The sequence below is a fragment of the Plecotus auritus genome (genome assembly GCF_963455305.1).
Source record: "Plecotus auritus genome assembly, chromosome: 2".
Taxonomy (NCBI): Eukaryota; Metazoa; Chordata; class Mammalia; order Chiroptera; family Vespertilionidae; genus Plecotus; species Plecotus auritus.
In genome coordinates, this window is record NC_137771.1 from 50,304,520 (window position 1) to 50,323,051 (window position 18,532).

Consider the following 18,532-nt stretch of genomic DNA (forward strand, 5'->3'; position numbering starts at 1 on the left):
GAACCAGAACCCAAGCCTCCTTTCATTACCCAAATGATCCTTATATCAGTTTGTTCTTTTAGTGAAAAATGGTTTTCAAATATTTTTATATAATATCACCCACAACCTCTGAACATAGAGTCTTCTCTTTAGATTAAAAAAGAAAGAAAGCGAGAAAAATATTAACTATATTTAAAAAAAATAAAAAAAACCCTCTGAGGCTACAGCCCGCCATGATATATACAAGGTGGAGCAAGAGTAGGTTTACAGTTGTGAGTATGTGAAACAGTTTATTCTTGTGTTCTTTTTTTTAAGTATATTTTTATTGATTTCAGAGAGGAAGGGAGAGAGAGACAGAAACATCAATGATGAGAGAGAATCATTGATTGGCTGCCTGCTGCACACCCCACACTGGGGATCGAACCTGCAACCCAGGCATGTGCCCTGACCGGGAATCAAACAGTGACCTCCTGGTTCATAGACTGATGCTCAATCACTGAGCCATGTCACCTGGGCTTCTTGTATTCTTATTTATTAACTGTTGTATTATTTATTTGTATTACCACTGTAAACCTACTTTTGCCCACCCCTGTATATCTTGTTCTATTCTTAGTCTCTTGCTCTACTGAGACTAAATTATCTTCATGCTATAAAAATAAAAGTGGCTGAGCACTGAACAGATGGACAGTTGAAAGAATGAGCTGAAGATTCCACATCTTGGCAGTCTGAAAATATGTTACTACATATTCTTAGCAAAGAAATTATGACGGTTCACATGTTGATCTTGCACTAGAATTCTCTAGTGCGGCTCATTTGTTCTCTAAGGGTAGCTGAACTTCTTTGAAATAGAGAGCTATTTCCCCCACTTTTCAAGCCTGAGAATAAATATAAGAACACCCGAGAGCCGGGTAAAATTGTAAAATTACAATTATGATTTTGTACCAGGTAAAATTTTTCTACTGAGATCAGAACATGGGTACAAAATGAATTATTTTGATTTCTGCCACTGATCTGATTTCTTAATTTAACTTGTGAATTTTAATATGGTACAATTTCTTCAAAAAGCTCTAATGTCTTTAATAATGACAGCTCTGGGAAATGGAGGTCTGAAAATCTGAATACATAATATGCTGTAAGATAATGGCAGACCCACTGTATTTGCAATTCTCCATGATAAATTTTTATTTGAACTCAGCATCTTAGCATCAAGAACTCTCACTGCTGGAATGGAACCTGAGGGCATAAAACAAACATTCTCCCTAGCTTCTATTACCTTGGAATTACCTTAAAGCTATGTTGGCATAATTAATGTCCTGGGTTTTTATAAAGAGTTTTTCTGTAAATTAACTTGCAAACTAAAAATTAACTTTAAAAAAATGATCAGCTTTCTTGAGGTGTAACCTAAAATTCACTCATGTAAATTAAATGATTTTTTAGTGAATTGACTACGTTGTTCAACCATAACCTCAATCAAATTTTAGAACATTTTCATTACCTCAAAAGGATCCCTCCTGCCCATTTTCACTCCTGGCTCTGAATTCTCAGCCCTAAACCAGGCATCCTCAAACTACGGCCCGCGGGCCACATGCGGCCCGCCGAGGACATTTATCCAGCCCGCCGGGTGCCGCTGCCTGTCCTGCTTAGCAGCCGACTCCTCCCGGGCCCGCAGTGCGCATAGGAATTTGTTCATAGTTTTTTTTGTTTAAACTATAGTCCGGCCCTCCAACGGTCTGAGTGACAGTGAACTGGCCCCCTGTTTAAAAAGTTTGAGGACCCCTGGCCCTAAATGAACAAAAATGTACTTTCTGTCTCTCATAGGTTTGTCTTTTCAAACAATGTAATGGAAATGGAATCCTACCATTTGTGGTCTTCTGTGTCTGATTTCTTAGGTTCCCTTTGAAGTCAATCAGTCTGTCCCACTGAAAGCTGGGCTCAGATCGCTCCTGGTGAGGCAGGATAGTAAGAAGCTAGGAGAATTCCTTGGCAAGTGGAATGGGGAAACTGAGACAGATAGCTGAACAAACTGGCCCAGCAATTTACAGCCAGATACAGAAGTCACCTCCCTAGAGGTAACATCTAGGCCTCCGTTGTATTTCAGCTCCAGGCTCAGAAAAACAGCAAAACCAGGTGGGCAAGCCAGGACCAGCTGCAATGACCCCTGCCTAGCGATGACCAATCAGTAGAGACCATGAACCTGAGAACCAGAAAGGACACACCTGGGAGCTGATGAATATTCTATTGAGATCTCCACTAAGACCTCCCCTGAACTCCCAGCTTTTAAAACTCTCAAAACAAAGGACCCAGCCTGCATTCTCCCTCTGTCTCCCTCTCTCCTCTTCGTCCCCCAGAGAAACAGATCTCCTAAACTCTAAAAGTCCTCAGGAGACAAGCAACCAGGAGAGCAATGGGCAGCGACAGCTCATCCAGGGCCAACCCCCTGACCTTGCCTCCAAGGTCCCCTTTCTCTGACTTCCAGTGACCTAGAATAGCCCATCTAGGTCTCCTCCTGTTTTTCTTTTTTCTTCCTTTTTTAAAAAATATATTTTATTGATTTTTTACAGAGAGGAATGGAAAGGTGCGAGGGCCAGATGCGGTGGGGGCCAGATATGGCGGGGATCTCCCTTTTCCGCATCCAGCACGGAAAGAGAGATGAACGAACCGGTTCTAAGTGGAGGCGGCCAGGGATTGAGAAATAAAAGAAAGAAATAAGACACAGAGATAGATTTAAAAAGCTGGGAGCTGGGTGGAACCGCTGCCACCTCTGATGGAGAGGCAGGGACCCCGAGCTCACTCAGTGCATTTATTTTATACCCCCAAATACCAGGAAGTAACACCAAAACTTAGGATCAAAGGAGCTTATTTGCATTCTTGAGTAGGCCCAAGCATTCCTGGTGCTTGTCTGGATTTACATATCAAAGCCCGCTCCTGACACCTGGGCTGAAATGAAGGCCAAGCTGATAACATGTCCAGCCTTTTTGAGGAAGCATGTTCCCAGGGTGTGGCTCTGCCTATTGCCCTGAGTTCAGCTGACAATAATTAAAGAAATGCCCATGTGCCTTCCCAGGTGCTGTCTACAGAGAGGGAGAGGGATAGAGAGTTAGAAACATCAATGAGAGAGAAACATCGTTTCAGCTGCCCCCTACACACTCCCTACCGGGGATGTGCCCACAACCAAGGTACACGCCCTTGACCAGAATCGAACCTGGGACCCTTCAGTTCGCAGGCCGACGCTCTATCTACTGAGCCAAACCGGTTAGGGCTCCTCCTATTTTCCTATCTTATGCCCTTCCTGTTTCACTGTCCCGCTTTAATAAATGTGCTCTCAGAATCACCTAAACTCATATTGTGACATCTTTTCTGCACAAAGTCAAGAACCCACACACTACCAGCTGGCCCTCGGTAGACATACTCCAGGTCCGGCTCCCTTTCAGGTATCACTGGGACTCCCCAGGGAGCCAGTGGGGCAAGCCACAGGGGAGACCCCAGCACAGGGTCCTTGATTACCTTCAGCTCGCCACACTGCCCCAGATCATTTTACATAACACGGAGAAAGCAACAACTGACCTTGATCAGCTACGAAATGTTGTTACGACTTTAATTTTTTACAAAATCAAATTCAGTCATCTTCTCAGCCTCCACCATGGCCATGGCCTTTGCAGAGGGGCCTGAGTGCTTCACTAAACCATACAATTGGCAGGAGTCACTGGCTGAACATACAAGGGCAGGGACTTAATGCAAGTTTATGACCTGCACTTGCAGTTCCTGATGGGGAATGCGTTCATTGGGTTACCTGCTGGCATAACTTAGGCCAGTGTCCGGCAAACTCATTAGTCAACAGAGCCAAATATCAATAGTACAATTGAAATTTCTTTTGAGAGCCAAATTTTTTAAACTTAAACTTCTTCTAACACCACTTCTTCAAAATAGACTCGCCCAGGCCGTGGTATTTTGTGGAAGAGTCACACTCAAGGGGCCAAAGAGCCGCATGTGGCTCACGAGCCGCAGTTTGCCGACCACTGACCTAGGCATACCGCAGCTGATCAGTGTCTTGGTGGCAGTCCTGCCCACTAAGGGATCACAGACTTGTTAATGCACAATCTGGCATGGCTCAACACCACTTGTCCCTTTAAGATGATGGGGGACAGTGGCTTCTCAGGGTCTCTTAACTAGTGAGCATGTCAGAATCTCCTCCTTTGTCAGAATTCACCAAACAAATCGCCCCACCAATTTAGAATGGTCAGTGAGGAGCTGCCAATCCTGTCTATATCTGAGGATGGGCAAGGATCCACTGATGAATCAAATTAGACCACAGGCTCCACTTCTGGGGGTGCCCTGACTGGGAATCAAACCGTGACCTCCTGGTTCATGGGTTGACACTCAACCACTGAGCCACACCGGCCAGGCAAGTCCACGAACTCTTGACATAGTCTAGGTTCCAAAGATTTTACCCTATGTTTCTTTCTAAAAGTTTGATAGCTTTTTATTTTCCAGTCAAGTCTATGATTGATTTTTGCATTAACTTTTGTACAAAGTATGGGCTTAGGCTACGGGGGGTTGTGGGTTTTATTTTGATTGTTTTTTGCCTTTAGATGTCTGTATTAGTCCAGGCTGCCATAATAAACCTTTATAGACAGGATTGCTTAAACAACAGAAATTTTTTTCTCATGGTCCTGGAGGCAAGAAGTCTGAGATCAGGGTTGGGTTCCTGATGAAGTTCCTCTTCCTGGCTGGCAGATAGCCAGCTGCCTTCTCACTCAGTCTCATATGCAGGATCTCTCTCTCTATTCCTCTTCTTATAAGGCCGCTAATTTTATCATAGTAGGACCCTCACCCTTATGATCTCACTTAACCTTAACTACCTCCTAAAAGTCCTATTTTCAAATACATTTGGGATAAGAGCTTCAACATTTGAATTTTGGGGAGGAGGGGCATAATTTAGTCCATAGCAATGTCCTACCACTCCAGCACCATTCATTGAAAAGGCTATCCTTCCTCATTGAATTGCTTTTGCACCTTTGTCAAAAATCAGTTGGACTACCTGGGGAAGGGTGGGGGGGTTGGATAGAGGGGGCGAAAAAGGAGAAAATGGGAAACATCTGTAATATTGTCAACAATAAAACAAAAATAAAAATAAATCAGTTGGACATATATATGTGGGTCTATTTCTGGGCTCTCTGTTCTGTCCCCTTGATCTGTGTGCCTATCTCTCTGCCAATATCAGACTGTCTTGCTTATTGTAACTACATATGAAGCCTTAATATCAAGAATTTTTATTCATACTTATTCTTCTTTTAAAAATTATTTTGGCCATTCTAGCACATTGCCCTTTTTCATATAAGTTTTAAAATAAGCTTGTCTATTCCTGTCTAACCATGCTGGGATTTTGTAGGAATTGCCTTAAATCTGTAGATCAATTGACTCCTATGGATTGGCTCAATTCATGTGCAAGCCTAGAGAAAAGATGTAATGGCATGCAGAACCAGTGGCTCTGGCTGCCCCTGGGACATGTAACAGGCAAGAGGGGCAGGTGGCCTAGGATGGGTTAATATGCCTTTATCAGTGGCAATTCTGAGAATGCAATTGAGGCTGACTATCCATGTGCTTGCTAGAGCCTACTGTGGGTTCCCGTCAGAGCCTGCCAGAGTCCCAGACACACCAATCACAAGGCTTGAATTTTGAGTCCTCCTTGTTTCTCCTCTGTGTGGCCCTGCGGTATGGAACTCTAAACTTTTGGACAAATCTCCAACTATTATTGACTGTAGGCTGCCAAGTTTCACGAAAGTAATATATAGAGAGAATGAGCCTGGGCAAATGGACCCTCCTTATTATGAGCTATGATTTAGGCCTAATGCCTCTGTGGAGCCCTTGGTCCCAGTAAGCAGAGCTGGGAAAGTGTGAAGGACTCTCTTTGCCTCTTTATCTTTCATTCTAGACTAGGAGATGCCACAGTAGACTGACAAAGCTTCTTTGTCTGAGTCCCTTAGGGTTATACCTGCCCTGGGGAAGTCAAGCAGACACCACAGCTCTACTTCCCAAAGCCCAATATAGAAGATGAAAAGGGAAAAGCCAAGAGACACCCTGGCACTTGCACTCCTGGCTGTTGTGTGTGTGTGTGTGTGTGTGTGTGTGTGTGTGTGTGTGTGTTGTTTTTTTAAAAAAAATAATTTTCCTTATCACACTAGAAACTCAGCCCCAGTGCAATGGCTCTATTTCCCATGGCCTTGATCCAAACCAGGGCTTCAGAGTCGGGGCAATGGAGGGGGTAGCCTTGGTCTTTCCCTAGAGGCGGCCTTTCCCCAAGCTCTTTCTGCCCGTGCTCCTAAATCTGTGTGCCTGTACTGGGGAAGAAACGGAGCTTCATACATCAGCATGCAGTTCACATGGACGCTAACATCAGATACACAGCCCGACAGCCCAGCTGTAACCAATCAATGCTTGTTGCTATGCTGCTCCTCGGAGCCTGGGAAAGATTCCGCAGTGCAGTACCAGCCTGTTACGTGTCCCGGGGGCAGCCAGAGCCAGGGCTTTCACCTTTCAGTGACTTTGCCCAGGCAGCTGCTTTCTGTTTAGAGAGGCCTCCCCACCTGCCAGGCCAGCAAACCCAGCTCAGCGGCCTTCGGTGAAGCCTTCCCGCCCCCACCGCCGCTGCCCCCCTGGCTAAAGCGCCATGAGTCATTGCCCTAAAGCCCTTTTCTGTATTGTTCTTCTAGCATGATTGGTTCGGTTCCTTATTGAGCAGTAAACTGCAGGCAGAGGGATCCAGGGCGTGTTTCTGAACAGGGCAGAGGTCCTGATTTGTGCTTAACTCAGATGACTCTAGTGACAATGGAGTGTGAAATGGTCGGGAGAGAAACCTGAGGCTGAGTCACCTGTGAGGTGGCTCTTACAAGGTGAGGGATGGTGGCGTTGGATTCGGGGAGCGGGGCGGCTGGGGGAGTCAAAATAAAACAAATATTAACTTTGATTCTAAAGTATTGGTATAATTTACCTGGAAAATGTGATTTAGATCTATTGCTCAGCAAAGCGGGTTAGGGATTGTTGTGCCCGGGTGAAATGAGATCAGGCACGTGTAGCACCTCACTCACAGAGTGGGTGCTCTGTAACGGCTTGGTGCCTCCCTTTGCCCCCTGCAGCAGCTGTGATTCTGGGCTCTCTCTATCCTCGGGGATAGGAGGGGCAGAAGAGTGGTGTGGAAGTGCACCAGGGCAGAGGACTCACTCATCAGTTGCAGGTGAAAAAAACTGGCCCAGTCTGAGGCCCATGGATGAATGGCCTTACCGTTCTGGCAGCCTAGCGGTATAATATTTCTATGCATCCAAGATTTGAATTTTAATATGACAACAAGAGGCCACGTGTCTTCACTGAAGAAGGTTGTTAAAATTCATGAAGCAGCCCTGACCGGTTTGGCTCAGTGGATAGAGCATCGGCCTGTGGACTGAAGGGTCCCAGGTTCAGTTCTGGTCAAGGGCATGTACCTTGGTTGCGGGCACATCCCTAGTAGGAGGTGTGCAGGAGGCAGCTGATCGATGTTTCTCTCACATTGATGTTTCTAACTTTCTGTCCCTCTCCCTTCCTCTCTGTAAAAAATCAATAAAATATATTAAAAAAAAATTCATGAAGCAGAGAGGCTCTTTAAGAGACAAGATTCATGATAGTCTTTTCACAAGGAAGTAGAAGATTTAGTCCAAGCAAAGGTTCTAATGTATATTGTGCCTCAAGCCCGCCCTCCGTAGGACAGCGGGGAGGAGAGACGCCAAGGACATTCAGCGGGGTGAGCTCTTCGGTCACCTCCTTGTTGTTGTTTTTGCTCATGGCAGCGGCAAGCCAGGAAAGGCCAGAATAAAGTCACCCTGAGCATCAGCAACTTGTTTATGCTCTCAGAATCTTTGCTTTTTCAGGCTACCGTTTGGAGGTAATCTTACCTTCCTTGTCTACCCCACAGGGTTTTTTGTTAAGATTGAGGCAAGGGAGAGGAAGCTATGACCTGGAGCAGGGGTCCTCAAACTATGGCCCGCGGGCCACATGCGGCCCGCCGAGGACATTTATCCGGTCCCCCCGGGTGCTGCTGCCTGTCCTGCTTAGCAGCCGACTCGTCCCGGGCCCGCAGTGCGCATAGGAATTTGTTCATAGTTTTTTTTAAAACTATAGTCCGGCCCTCCAACGGTCTGAGGGACAGTGAACTGGCCCCCTGTTTAAAAAGTTTGAGGACCCCTGATGAGTTTTGTATCTACTCAAAAACCACCCATTTGCCACAGAGGATTCTTTTAAAAATACTAACCTTGAACCTGTTGCTTAAGTTTATTTCTTTTCTTTTTTTTTCTTTTTTTTGTTTTTGTTTTGTTTTGTTAGCCCTCATCCTAGGGTATTTTTCCATGGGTTTTCAGAAGAAGTGGAAGGGAGGGGGAGAGGCTGAGAGAGAGAAACATAGGTATAAGAGAGACACATTGATCGGTTGCCTCCTGCACGTTCCCCAACCGGGACTGGGGAGAACCTGCAACTGAGGTACATGCCTTGACGGGAATCGAACTCACATCTGAGGGCCAACACTCTAACCACTGAGCAAACCAGCTACGGCTGTTGCTTCAGTCTTAGGACAACATCCTACTGCCCTCAAAAAAAGTCGACCATCTTTAGCATGACTTACAGGGTGCAGCATGCTTCTTCTTGTCTCATGTCCTCCCTTGCCCTCTGACCTCCAGCTGCATTGGCCTTCTTTTCAGTTCACTTCGATACCATTTCAGTTCTCCTCCCACCCTAGGCTTCTGAACATACTGTTCTCCTGCTTGGAAGACTCTTGCTCCTCATCTTCACTTGGTTAACTCCCATCTTTCTTTAGGATTCAGCTTAAATTAACATCAGTCATTCAAGTCACAAATATTTATTGAGTGCCTACTGTGTGTCAGGCACTGTTTTAGATGTTGGCGACAGTACTGAATGGAAAGGCAGAGCCTCTGGTTCCATGAATTTCATATTCCAGCAGTGAGAGACAGAGAGCAAACGAGGAAGCAATGAACGAACAAGGTAATTTCTTGTGGTATTTATTGAGAAGGCAATAAGAAAGCAATGGGACAGGGAACAGCAGGCCCTCTGAAGGATGGTGATTGGGTGGGAAAGGTTGGTATGCATTGATTGGGTCACCTCTTAGCGGTCTGAGCTGTGACATGAATGATCAAAAACATACTCCAGGGAGGAAGACAGCAACAAGTGCAAAGGTCCTGAGACAGGGCTGAGCCTTGTAAAGTTGAGGGAGAAGGGAAGGCCTGGGTTCCTAGGCACAGCGATGGAGTTAGAGAGTTATACCATAGGTCAGAGGTGGGTGGGGCCGGTCATCTAGGACAGTATAAGCCATGGAAAGGGGCTCAGATTTTAAGTATAAATGGGAGTCACTGGAGCATTTCAATTTACACTTATACTTTAAGAAGATTACCCTGTGAAAACTGGCGAGTAAAAACAACAGCACAAACAAAACTGGCGAGTAAAGATGTCAGAGAGAAAGCATGGGAGGGGAACCTTCGGAGGCTCTTACAGGAGGCAAGGTAGAGTTGGTGGTGGTTCAGATGAGGGTGAAATCAGTGGGCTTGGAGAGAATTGGGGTGCATTTTAGAATTAAAGCCTGTTGGGCTTGTTCACAGATTGGATGGTGGGAGTGAAGAAAGCAGAGGAGGCAATACAGAAAGTAAAGGTGGAATATTCCTGGGGGGAATAAGATTTCAGTGTCTGCTGCACTAAGTTGCTTTCTTACAGAAGACTTCTCTGATCCCTAGTCCCGGTTAGAGCTTTATATTGGATGCTACTAGAGAAACCTGCAGTTTTACTTTGTAATACTCCTAACCTTTATCATTTGTTCAAAAAATTTCCCCTACTAGACCTGAGGGAAGCCCATCTATCATGTAATGTAATGTAATGTAATGTAATGTAATGTAATGTAATGTAATGTAATAGAATGTAATGTAATAGAATGTAATGTAATGTAATACAATGGTATTAACAAACTTAAAAAGTACTTCCACTGTGACAGATACTGTTCTGAGTATTTTACATGTATTAACTTATTTTCACTGCAACCCCCTGAAATGGATACTAGTATCATGTCCATTTGACAGATATGTAAACTGAGGTACAGAGAGAATAAGTATACTTGCCTAAGGTTGCACAGCTAACAAATGCCAATAAATGAATAAAGGTATTTTACAAACAATATACTGGTTATGCTTCACACCACCCCAGTGAGGTATGCTTGTGTTCCCATTTTCTGTTTGAGGTATGCGAGACACAGACCTGTTTAAGGGGTCAGTTCTGGGAAGCACAGTCAACAGGATTTGAACCATCCAGAGGCTAATTGACAGAGACTGTTATGGAGACAGCATAGCACGGTAGTTGAGCCCCCACTTTGGGGACAGGCTGGCTTGGTTTAAAAGGCATCTCTGCAACTTATTGTGTGTGAGACCTTGGCCAAATAAGTTAATGTAACTGTGCCTCAGTTTCCTCATCCGTAAATTGTGACACTGTTAATAGTATCTGTCCTCTAGGACCAGATGTGACAATATTTGTAGCGCACTTAGAATAACATAGCTATTGTGGGAAGGAATTATTGTTTGCCTCTATGAGATGCCACAGAGAAAGGATCCTCTGCTTCCTCAGTCTTCCTCACAGGGCATTCATCCTGGATTCAGATGTTAGAATCAAAGAATCATTGGGGCCGAAACCGGTTTGGCTCAGTGGATAGAGCATCGGCCTGCGGACTGAAGGGTCCTGGGTTCGATTCCGGTCAGGGGCACGTACCTTGGTTGCGGGCACATCCCCAGTGGGAGGTGTGCAGGAGGCAGCTGATCGATGTTTCTCTCTCATCGATGGTTCTTACTCTCTATCCCTCTCCCTTCCTCTCTGTAAAATATCAATAAAATATATTTAAAAAAAATAAAATAATAATAATAAAAAAAAGAATCATTGGGGTTAGAGTTCACAGTCACCTAATTCACCTAATTCACCCCTCCTGCTCATCGCTTAGATAAGCCCACGGGGGCGGGCTGTGGGAATCAGTGAGATGAGACAGGACAATATCCTGGGGAGCTTCTTGGAGAAACATGAAACCTTCTGTATGTTAGAGATTTTAAAAAGGTTAGAAATATCCCAAGCTAGAAAAATCAGGCACCTTTTGTGAGGGAAAGAAAAACCCTCCCAATTATTTCTAAAACAATCTTTCAATTTTCTGTAATTTGAGGGGCAAGGAGAATAGGCATTATTAGAGTGTGAACCTACCTTCTGACTTTATCCTCCTGCCAATTAAAAGAGGAGCCTGGCAGCTTTGGTGTCCTTTCCCTTTGATTCCTTCTTCCAGTACCTGGTGGAGGTGCTAATGGAAAATAAGTTGGTCAAATCCCAACTCATCAGGAGGCGACAGAAAAGAGAGAAACATTCTGAATCACCAGGCCCCAAATCATCAGGATTGCTTATGTTCAAGATGACAACAAGAAAGTGTCAGAAAAGTCAGCCCGGCCCTTTCTTTAGAAAATGTTTTCCCAGTGCTTTCCTTTCTGTCAGGCAATGAGCTCAATGACGTCAGCCTTTATTTCTACTCCCACAGCGTAAACGATGATTTACCTAATCCCCAGCCCACAGTGCAAACCTGGTTTTAAGAAGGAACTGTCTTGACCTGACACATAACCCAAGTAAAATTGCTTAAAATCAAATTTGAAAGTTGGAATAACCGACGCCATTCAGGGTTAGATATTTATAAGCTGACACAAAATGTACAACCCACGTGGAACTTCTGCCCACGGCTTGGGGGTATGCAAATTGTTGCAGTCTTTTCAGAAAGCAATTGAGAAATACAGTTCAAGAACCTTAAAAATGCTCAGACCCCTCAACCCAGTAATTTTACTCTTAGGAACTGAATCTGAGGAAATATTCAGAGACAAGGGCTAAGGTTATTGTACAAGGTGATTCCCTGAACCACTGTTGACAACTATGAAAACAAAATAGGAACCAAAGAAAACATCCAACCAGAGTAAATTACTTAAATTACATCAGATTGCACTCAGCCAAGTATGTGGTTGTTTCAATAAATGTTTAGTAGCATGGGGAAAATATTCCCAGCATGAACAAGGGGTGATGGTGGTGATGGGGACCCAGGATGCAAAGCTGATATAATGATTTAACGCCTGAACTTGGCCTTCCAGGCCTTCAGCAATGTAGTCCCAGTACACTACTAGTATCTGTGTGTTTTTCTTACTATTGTTTCTCCTCAAATCTTTATCCCACAGATATTTATGAAGCACCAACTCTGTGCCATGTTGGCTCCATGCTTCCCTTCTTGTCCCCGTTACTCTCCACATATTGCCTCATCCCCAGACCTGGGCACGCACCTCAAGTTTCTGTTCCTTGGTATGGTCCTTACTGGGCCCAGTGCACATGCAACCTCCTCCCAGGGACTTCCATTCATCTCTCCAACTGGAGCACATGTTCCAGGATGATAGGCAAGTGCCTTACTCCCTTCTTGCTTCAGCTTTCTCCTTTCTATAATGGGAATTGGAATAAAAACATGTGACCTAGACATTTGTTGAGATGGTCCAAAGAGCTACCACATGCAAAAATGCTCAGAACAGTAGCCTGGCATGATGGAAGAGTTCAAGAAATATTCCTTATTCCTGTTGGAGACAATGCATTCCTTAAAGGCAAGACCTCAATCTCATTCTACTTTATAACTCCCATGGGAAATAGCATTTTGCCTTCTATCCCGTTGGGTACTCAATGAATATTTGAGTAAATGTATGAATGAATGACAGTTATATGAGCTTTTACCCACCACACCCTTCACCCTCTGGGCACCGTGTGACTATAAACTGTACCCACATCATTCATGTGGTTAACCATTGTGATCATGGGAGACCCTGTTCAGCCGCTGTACAACTTGACCCAATGTCTCCTGCTCTGGAGCATTGAGGGGGAAATGCAAGCATACCTCTCAGTGGATTTTGTTACATTGCTATTAACCTCGAATTTTGTGAGGTTACTTAGACATCGGACAACACATTATTTTAAATACATGCAGACATTTCTCAACACTCGGTTGTTGATCCTGGCTAATGTAAATAATCAAATTCAAATTAGAAATTAGTTCCGACAGCCACTCTTAATATAGAATAGCACTGTCCAATAGGAATATAGTGTGAGTCACAGAAATGAGCCACAAATATAACTGAAAGTTTTCTGGTCGCCCTATTTTAAAAGGTAAGCAGAAACACAAATTATTTAAACAATATATTTTCTTTAACCCACTATATCTAATATTATTGTCTCAACATGTAATGCAGTCCATCTCACATTTTTCTAAATACATTTTTATTGATTTCAGAGAGGAAGGGAGAGGGTGAGATAGAAACATCAATGATGAGACAGAATCATTGATTGGCTGCCTCCTGCATGCCCCGTACTGGGGATTGAGCCCACAACCCAGCATGTGCCCTTGACTGGAATCGAACCTGGGATCCTTCAGTCCGCAGGCTCTATCCCCTGAGCCAAACCAGCTAGGGCTATCTCACATTTTTCAACAGAACTTAATAGAGGCCACTGGCTATATAGATTGGGCATAATCTTCCCATATAGCATAATTTAGACTCCTTTACTTGCCTGCTGTGGACCTTGAGTTTTGAGTTCCTCTCATTTTATTTTATTTTATTTTTTTACTTATTTTAGAGAGCAAGGGAGAGAGAGAAAGAGATAGAAACACCAATGATGAGGGAGAATAATCGATTGGCTGCCTCCTGCACCCTCTCTCCCCCTACTGGGGATAGAGCCCCACAACCCAGGCACATGTCCTTGACTGGAATCCAACCCGGGACCCTTCAGTCCTCAGGCCAATGCTCTATCACTGAGCCAAACCAGCTAGGGCTGAGTTCCTCTCATTTTAAACATGAAAAAACGGCAGTTCTCAGAAGTTTCCAGAGGTTGCCAGCTCGTTTAGAATGGCAGAGCTGATATCAAAGTTATTACCTTAAAGAGTGCCCATACTAGCAGGAGAGGAGGCATTTTCCATCAGGTAGGCATTTTCAAGCAATTCCAAACATGTGACAAGCTGCCTTGTTCTCAAATAGCCCGTCCTCAGAGCACTACTTAATTCATGTTTAAATTACACTGGGAACAAATATGTTTCACAGTGTTCAGCTCCAGGTTGCAGAGAAAAACATACTAATAGAGGACTGCAATTATGAATAATTTCTCTCTGAATCCCTTTCTTTCTCTCCGACTCTAAATTAATGACTACCTTTACAAAGAGGCCGCCTGAGCTTTCCGAGCAAAAGGAGCAAACAGGAGGACATGCATGAACGTGGCAGTCCAGTTACTCCCACGCCTGGGTTTACAGCTTTTAGAAATGGAATTTTTTAGATGTGCTTCTCCTGAAAATATCAGGGGAACATATAATCTCCCTGAGTCCAGAGGCAGTGGTGTTGGGTAGAATGCCACTTGCATTAGTCTTTGAGTAATTATCTAGGAGAGGTAAATAGGGAAGGAAGCATCAATCTAATTCAGCTAAGCTGCTGAGGACGCACTACGTGCCAGGCATCATGAACATTGTTTTCACAGTATTTTATTTCATTTGCACAACTCTCAAGGTTGTAAGCAGCAGAAAAGGCAAAGAAGGAAAGACAGAGGACTAAATCCACATATTTTGACTCTGGGGTTCATCTGAGTGACATCAGGTCGATGAGGTGGTTGGGGAGAGAATCCCAATTTCAGTGACCCCAGCATTGATCTTAGGTTACTTATTTAACTATCCTGAGCTTCATCTGTTCCTCATCTGTTAAATGCCATCGGCTAGCCGCACAATACATTTAGAGTTCTTTTAATTAGAACATGTAATTCCTCCCTGGGGTTACTTTAATACTGAATAAAATTGAAAAAGCACTGGGGTTGCCCTAGCCCTGTGGTCGGCAAACTGCGGCTCGCGAGCCACATGCGGCTCTTTGGCCCCTTGATTGTGGCTCTTCCACAAAATACCACGGCCTGGGCGAGTCTATTTTGAAGAAGTGGCGTTAGAAGAAGTTTAAGTTTAAAAAATTTGGCTCTCAGAATAAATTTCAGTCGTTGTACTGTTGATATTTAGCTCTGTTGACTAATGAGTTTGCCGACCACTGCCCTAGCCGGTTTGGCTCAGTGAATAAAACATCTGTGGACTGAAGGGTCCCAGGTTCAATTCCGTCAAGGGTACGTGCCCTGGTTGCAGGACTCAATCCCTAGCAGGGGGCATGCAGGAGGCAGCTGATCAATTATTCTCTCATCATAGATGTTTCTAGCTCTCTCTCCCTCTCCCTTTCTCTCTGAAATCAAGAAAAAATAGATTTTAAAGAAAAAGCATTGGGATTGAGGTTAGAAAATTAGGATTCTAGTCCCCACTTTGTCCTTTCCTGCTGAGACTCAAGGTAATTATCTGTTTTTTTCAAAATTCAAAAATAATGTATGCACATAGTCATATAATTCAAACTGTATTTAAGGTTATAAAATGAAAGCTGGTCTTCTCTCCCTACTAAGCTGTCATTCCCTTCTTCAGGGCCAATGTCCATTAACAATTACTTGAATTCCTTCCAGAAGTTTTCTATTATTCACACACACACACACACACACACACACACACACACTAAACCTCAAATGGGAGTGAATTTAAAATAAATCTTGGAGATACTGTGTGTTGGGCCATCTCACCTCATTATTTTAATATACATTGGCCCATGGTGATAGTCATTTAGGTAATTTCCAGTCTTTTGTTAATAATAACAATAGCTGTCCAGCTGGTGTGGTTCAGTGGTTAAGTGTCAGGCTATGAACCAGGAGGTCACGGTTCCATTCCCTGTCAGGGCACATGCCTGGGTTGTGGGCTCGATCCCCAGTAGGGGGCGTGCAGGAGGCAGCTGATCAATGATTCTCTCTCATCATTGATGTTTCTATCTCTCCCTCTCCCTTCCTCTCTGAAATCAATAAGAATATATTTAAAAAATAATAATAATAGCTGATATTTTTGGACTGCTTATAATGTGCTAAGCACTGTTCTAAGTCTTCCATGTGTATTAACCTCTTTAAATGCAACCATCCTGGATAGAAACTATTGTTACCACCCCCATTTTACATGTGAGGAAAACGATGCCCAGGAAACTTCCGTATTTGCCCCACAGACACACAGTACGTGGCAGAGATGAGATTCACACACGTCCTTGTCCGCACAGCTGTGTATATTTGTCCAAATATCTGGCAGACGATAGCTCTTAGAGCAGCAGTCTAATCAAATTACATTTTTGAAAGATCCCTATGATAGCAGAGTGAAGAATGGACCCACTTACAGCACCTGTCCCACTCTGCTGTGCTTTTCTATTTCCTTCCTTGTCTGCCTTGTTAGATGGCAAGCTTCTTACAGGGCCAGCATATTGCCTACTCTGGAAAACTTTTGTGAATAATCACTGAAAGACAGGGAAGCCCTCAGTGGGGGGTGGTATTTGGTATTTGGGCTGGGTTTTAAAGAGTGGATAAAATTTGGATAGGCAGAAAATGGAAGAAAAAGTGCCTAATTGAGGAAACAACTAAGGTACAACCACATAGGATGTTTGGGTGAACAGCAAATTGTCCAAGTTGGTTGGGGAAAGGCTGCCTGATGTGATGTGCTCACAGAGAAGACTGGAAAGGAAATTTGGAGGCAGAACATGGGGGCAGGACAATGTTCTTCTAAGTTTGGAAGATTTCTTTCAGGCCACGCTTAATAACCTGGAGGTCAAGCCAGATGAGCAGCTATGAACACTCCCATGTATACCCACCATACTAGTATCAAGTAGGTACATTTATTAAATTTCATATTAATGCAGGGGCCATAATTTCACTCTTAATATACAATAGCACTGTCTAATCCTATATAATAAAGAGGTAATATGCAAATTGACTTTCACACCATCACTAGATGGCTGCACCCACAGCAGAGCCATAACGAGTGATCAGCAGGGACCTGAGGTTGTGTGGTGCTGGGCGGGGCAGGGGACCTGAGGCTGCACCCTCCACCCAGAGGGGCTTGACTGGGGACCTCAATGGGACCCCTCGCCCTGGCGCCGGGCTGAGGGATCTCAGGCCGCACCCCCTGCCTTGGTGCTGGGCCAAGGGACTTGAGGCTGCACCCCCCACCTGGCGGGGCTTGATGGGGGTGGGGCCAGCCGGGTCTGGATCTCGCCCAATGGGGGTGGAGCCAGCTGGGTCTGGGTCTCACGCAATTTTGAGGCACGCGTGAGTGGGTGGGGACTTGACTCTGGGTCCCAGGGTATGCCCTAGACTCTGACAGGAGGAAGATTTTCATATACATTTTACTGATTTTCTTTTATCTCTGACACTTTTATTATAGAGAAAGGGCAAATAGCAATATTAAAATATTTCCTCTAATTAATTCCCTGTTAATGTGCATGAATTTTGTGCACTGGACCACTAGTAGGAATATAATATGAGCCACAAAAACGAGCCACAAATATAATTTAAATTTTTCTGGTAGCCATATTTTAAAAGGTAAGAACAAACATAAATTATTTAAATAATATAGGTTATTGAACCCACTATATCTAAAATATTTTCCTTTCAACATGTAATGCAACCCACCTCACTTTGTAGTAGCTACATTCCAAGTGCAGAAGTAACATAAGACTAGAAGTTAATCTATTGGATAATGCAAAAAATAGAAGCTGTAGGTTCCAGCTCCTTTGAACAACACTATTAGCTCAAAGAACGGTTAGAATGGTTTATATCCTCCCTGCTCACCACAAAGCAGAAATAATGTAAAGTCCCTCTCTCTCTAAGAAATCATCTTGTCCAAGACTTTTGTTTTATGGCCAAGGAAGCTGAGACCCTGGAGCGGGGAGTGGTGTGGGGTAAGGGAGAACTGGAGAACTGACTTGCTCGCTTCTCACTGCTGCCTTCAGTCTCAGCACTGGCAGGTGGGCATGAGGCTCAGCTCCCTGCCATGCACCCGAGGAACTCCCTGGAAGGGGCCTGAGCACATCAGCTCCCTGCTCAGCCCCACCCCATCACCCTGCCAGCGGGAGGGGCGGAGGGAATCTGCCACTGTGGGAGAGATGAGCTCCCTGTGCTGTCCTGCTGTCCTGTTGTCCAGCAGCAGGCGGGGACATCAGAACACTGTCACCTGCTTCCACAGGGTAGGGTATCAGGTGTGGAAGACCAGTTCGATATGGAGGCAGGAAGAGGAGCAGGGGTTTTGCTGTTGGTGTTGGTGTGGAGTAGGGTGCGTACTGCCTAAAAGGTTTTCTGTTATTAAACCACCCTTTTTCTGACCATGGCTTGTTTGGCTCAGTGAATGAAGCATCGGCCTGTGGACCCAAGAGTCCTGGGGTCGATTCTGGTCAAGGGTGCGTACCTTGGTTGCGAGCTCCTCCCTGGTTGAGGTGCATGCAAGAGGCAGCCAGTCAATGTGTTTCTCTCACATTGATGTCTCTCTTTCCCTCTCTCTTCCAATCTCCCCAAAAATCAATGGAAAATATCCTCTGGTGAGGATTAACAAATCTATATAATAAAAGCC